Genomic DNA, 5,859 nt, shown 5'->3' with positions numbered 1-5,859 from the left:
TATTTATTCATTTGACAGAGAGACAGACAGACAGCGAGAGAGGGAACACAAGCAGGGGGCGTGGGAGAGGAAGAAGCAGGCTCATAGCTGAGGAGCCTGATGTGGGGCTCGATCCCAGAATGCCGGGATCACGCCCTAAGCCGAAGGCAGATGCCCAAGGACTGAGCCACCCAGGTGCCCCGGTAAAAAAGTTTTAAAATAGCATTGTATTCAAAACCCATTATCTATAAGAACTTCACCTAGAAGAATGAATAAAAATAAAACTTTTTTTGCTTTATGAACTGAGGACTTGTATTTATTACTGAGCAGAAGCTACACATTGGGTATCTGTGTTTAGAGCAGTTTGACAATGCTGGCGTAGCAGGGCATTTTCCTGATGGTGCAATCCGCGAGGATTGTTGAGGCTTGAGATCCTGCTAACACAGTCTGCACTGGCACTCATTCGAGAGCACACATTCTTCATCATTAGACTTGCCTGTGACAGATTCTTTCCTTGACCACTCTTTATTGAGGCTCCTCTGAGCTCTCTTGCAAATGGGCCTCAACCTTGGCTGCAAAAACTGCAACTCTCAGCCCTGCCCCTTAAATGACTGCCTGAGAAAGCTCAAAATGCCAGAAAAATTTACTGTTTGTTCCAGCCAAAACCTGACTCTGGGGCTCTAGCCTAACTTTTCTTAGAAGCATTTACTTAAAGAAATTGCAAATGTAAATCCCTTCTCTGCCCCTTGAGATATGCCGTCTACAACCCAGGACTGTCTCAAAGATCTGAAAACCATCTCTTTTAAATGCAAACTCCCAAAGTTCTACATTGCTTCCAGTCCCTGTGAGAGGGTAAGGGCCTAGCTTCACTGGGTGTCTTGCTCCAATTTGCAAAATTACCTTCTGTCCTGAAATATGAAAAGTTTGTTTCTCCTCCAGAAAAGCACTAATGAGCAAACCCAGATGGCCTAATCACATTACCTAACCACCCGTTCCTGCTTTTTTGGTAATTTTCTGCAACTCTGACTCTTCTCCAGCCCCCACTCATTCACCCTCCCTACTCCCTCTCTCATTCTCCCTCTAACACCCAGTCACCTCTGCACAGAATGAAATTGAGCTCCGTTTTGTGAAGTCTCTTTTCCCTACTGCAGTATTAATGGGTAAAGTCTTTAAGCACCATCCAGCTCTATTTCTCTTCGACACTGGATCCCAAATCACTTGCTACAAGCCGAAGAAGATAAATGCACTAAACACTTGTGATGCAGATGATCAGACAAGCTGAGTTCACCCATGACCATGGGCAATTTCTGGGGTCCTAGGAGTTCAGCAAGTCCTACTGAAAAAGTAAAGCCTAGAGGCACAGAATCTTCCATTGAGAGAGAGAAGGTAGCAGCCACAGAGAGAACTGCCACGGCCTCTGAAGCCATAGCTGGAGCCAGAGACATACACAGGACACTAAGATTAAATCTAAGGACACCGTAGTAGTTGCCATAGTAATTCATCTGTCAGGTTTGGAAGATTTGATGTGATAGAAAAATGCATGTCCCAGGAAGGAAGATTGCAAAGAGACTAGAACATTTTTACGCTTGCAGTGAAAGATGAGGCAAACCATAACCCATGAGCTTCATTCTCTTTGAAAATAAATCTCTGGTGAAAAAGAGAACCATTGGGCCATACCTTTACTGTTTAAGGGTAGTTCCAAACGTGCTTGAAACCAAATTTGAATTTATTTGTCATGTTTTAGAATTAGAGAATCAGTCTTTATCTGGAAAAAAGCTTTCTGTTTAAAGCTAATGACTATACATATTTCCATATATAAATGTTATAATCATAATTCTTAGCATCAGGCAGCTCCTTCCTGGCATCGGCTGAAAATTTGGGTTTGTCAAATGATAGTTCCTTCACTTTGGCCACTATAGGGTTCAATTTGTGCCAGATATCATGTTTTCTTTCTTTTTAAACTTCAGTGAACTAGCATACAAATTATAAAATTGTCATGCATAATTATATAATTCTGAAACACAAGACAGAATTTATTTAGAGAAAACAACAAATACTTGACCATCTATTCGTTTGCCTATTCTGTGAAACATTTTAACTTCCTGCAAATAACATTGGTCAAATTCCGTTACATTATATCCAAGCCCTGTTCCAACACAACCCAACTTACTTTCCATTACCAGCTTCCACAAAGCGTCCATTCTAATCAGAAAGATCATCCAGTTGTCTCTAAAACTTAAATTTGTGTCTACATCGTAAGCTCATTCTCACACCTTTCTATTGAGTGTTCTTAGGCTTCGACACCTGTGAAATATATTCTCTTTATAGTTTCTTTCAAAGATTTCAGACCACAGTCATCTCCTGAACTACTCTCTTTCCACACTACTAATTGAATCCTTATTGTATAAAGGGTGATTGCCAAACTTTCAGACAAGATGATGGGAAAGAAAGAAATGATCATTTCATAGTCCTATAAAGTGATGCTTTCATTACAGTCACAAGAGGGGGGTGTGTGTGTATGTGTGTGTGCATGTGTGTATTTCTACACGTATATGTGTTGCATGTGCAAGTGCAAAGCTAAATATATGGAAGTACAAAAGTAGAGGAAATTAAAATTACGTGAGAAGTTTTTTGGGTTTTTTTGTTTTTTTTTTGTTTTTTTTTTGTTTTGTCTATTCGTTTGTTTTGAGAAACCAAAGCTAGAGTTGGCTGAGTTGTCCTGCAAAATAAATTCTGGGGAAGGTTTAGATTAGGCTGCATCACAATTTATAAATATTTAACAGAGAAGAGAAGAGGAGACCCTACCAAATGCAATGGTTTTAACGAGTACTTAGGGGCAATACTAAGCAAGGTGTGCCTGTAGACAGGACAGAAAACTTTTGCCAAAAAGATTGAAGATTGAGAAGTATGGTGTTTCCAGATCAACGAAGACCATTACACATTTCCTGTCATTTATGAAAAATTGATCATTCTATGGCTTTATCCAGGGTACTGCCACAAAATATATGACACTTTAAAATAACTTTCTGATATTGGGATGATTTGCATGTGAAGATCTGAAATAATTTGGCTATTTATGGTCTTTTGTGCTTCCATATGAATTCTGTGGGGTTTTTTTTATTTCTGTAAAAAACACCATTGACAAGTATTGCATTTAATCTATAGATCATTTAATCTGTAGATCATTTGCATTTAATCTGTAGTAAGGACATTTTAACAATATTAGTTTTTCCAATATTTGAACACAAGATATCTTCACATTTGTGTCTTCTTCTATGTCTTGCATTGATATCTTTTTCAGTATCTTGAAAGAAGTCTTTCACCTCTTTGGTTAAGTTTATTCTTAAATATTTTATGTATCTTTAAAACCCATTTCTTTTCATTTCCATCACTAAATCAAGTCATAGAGAAGAACTTGGAAGCTCATTGCAAAATGCTAAGAAAGCTGCAACAGTATTTTTTTTCTAGATTCAGACCTTTTGAAGGACTTTTTCCCCCTTACCTCTACTCCTAAAAATCTTCAAAATATATCTAGTAAGGAAAGCTTATTTATCTTTTGAAGTGCTCCAAATGCTATATTCAGCCTAATTTCCAATATCAAATGTTGATATTTAGGTCTTAGTTTTTTCTATAAATATAACGCATCGTTTTACATGATCAGAAAAAATGTATGCTACTTGCATCATTTGCTATGCTTTTGATCAACTAGTTCATGTCCCGAACTTTTTTTAAGATTCAGGTAGAATATTATCTCCTGTCTGATTAGTTTTGTATGATCTATCTTTCCATGTTCTTCCAGCCCTATAGTGCATATTTTCTTGTGATAGAACTTTTAATTGTGGTACAGTGTTTCTACACCTGTGACATGGAGAAGTGTAGACACAGATAATACAATGAGCCCATAGATGTCATCCATGTTCAACCAGAAGCAATCTATTACCAATTATCTTTCATTTGTGCCTATACCAACTCCTTCTTTTTAAAATTTTGAAAAAAAAATCCATACCTCATACCATTTTATCTGAAGATATTGTGACATACATAAAACATTAAAACATAATATGAAAAATACAAGGGCACATTAAAAATAATAGGACCAGGTATATTTTATCTTTCTCATTTATTGGTAAAACAGGCTTGCTTTGGAAGAATCACTTTTTGAATTCACTGCAGTACTCCATAAATACTTGTTACTGAATTGACTGAAAAGTTCCAATTCTCTATTGGGATTGGTGAGTGCCACTCTTATAATCAACCCTAATTTCTCTAAGTTATCAAAAGGAATCACTGCAGGCACCACGTTTTTCTCTTGAATGCATTGCTGAATGATTTGTGAGACTCAATTGTGAAACATGAAAACACAAGAAGCCCATGCAAATGAGTAAGTCAGGAATACCATCGTGTAATAATCCGGCATAAGAAGACAGATATGAGGAAACCAAACATGAGGCAGAACTTAATGTCAAGTCTCATGAGTAAAGGCCAAAGGCCAAGTACAATATCTGGAAAATCATTCCTGTCAAGGTTTAAGTAAGGAAAAAATAGCAGTAATCGAACAGCTGGAAAACAGAGAACAACCATTCTGACTTAGAAGAGAGGCAGTGGGGATTAATCAATATATCATAATGCATTTGGTTCCTCAGAAGACACATGGCATCAAAGTGTCCTGAACACAGAGTGCTTGTCCAAGTATATGTGTTTTTTCTCACAGTTTAGTAATTCAGCAAAATCTAACATCACTAAGAAGAACATCCCCTCCCCACTCCCGCCTGACAGCGCCGAAGATTTCTAGTAACGGATAGAATGATATCGAAAATAGAGCAGGTGTCACATGGAACGTCGAATTTTGTAGTGGAAAATTATCTTCATTGGAATGTAGAGTGTCTACAATGATGTGATTCTGTGGGATTTGAAATCAAATGGAAGCATGGGCTGAGCAAAACCCTTACCACGTGAAGGAGTTATAATCTTAAAGCATCAGTGTTAGGTATAAGGGAACATGGTATGAAGTAAATAACTCCATGAGAAAATTGTTGGTTTTTTTAAAAGATTTATTTATTTTATTTGAGAGAGAGAGAGAACGTGCATGTGCAGGAGGAGGGGCAGAGGCAGAGGGAGAGGGAGAATCTCAACCAGGTTCCCTGCTGAGCATAGAGCCTGACACGGGGCTCGATCTCATGACCCCGAGATTATGACCTGAGCCAAAATCAAAAGTCAGTCACTAAACTGACTGAGCCACGCAGGCACCCTGGAAAAATTGGTGCAAAAACATTATTATTGGAATATTATTATTATTGATTTATTATTATTATTATTATTATTATTATTGATTTCCATTATTGGAAATCAATTGTGTTGAGATGAATAAAAAGAAATAAAACCATTTTTATGTTTGTGGAAAATGTTTATTAGACACTATGTCCCAAATTATTACAGAATAGATACAGGAAGAGGTTACATGTCAGTAATGTAATAGAATTGAGAATGTCTGGCTTGACTGATGAAAGTCCGGTTCAGGAACATATGTCTCTACTCACTCAAGATATCAGTCTGCATTTCAGTATCTTCATTGTGCTCTCAAAAATTTCACTGCTGATTTTGAAGGAAACAAAAGAATTAACTCATTAAAAATTTTTAAAAAGTGGTAAGTGGATAATAAAAAATATTAGAAACATCCAGAGGACCAGTATGCCCTATAGAAAGTAGGATGAAAGTAGCCACAGCCATAACCACAGCCACCAAGGCCATAGATGGAACCGTAACCATAGCCCAGGCCACCAAAGCCACCAAGGCCATAGCCAAGGCCGCCATAGTAGTTGCCGTAGTAGTAGCTCATTGTGTCAGGGCTTGGATTTGGTTTGATGTTGAGGTGAGTTTCTT

The sequence above is a fragment of the Ailuropoda melanoleuca genome, chromosome 1 (genome assembly GCF_002007445.2).
Source record: "Ailuropoda melanoleuca isolate Jingjing chromosome 1, ASM200744v2, whole genome shotgun sequence".
NCBI lineage: Eukaryota > Metazoa > Chordata > Mammalia > Carnivora > Ursidae > Ailuropoda > Ailuropoda melanoleuca.
Note: the sequence above shows the minus strand (reverse complement) of the source record.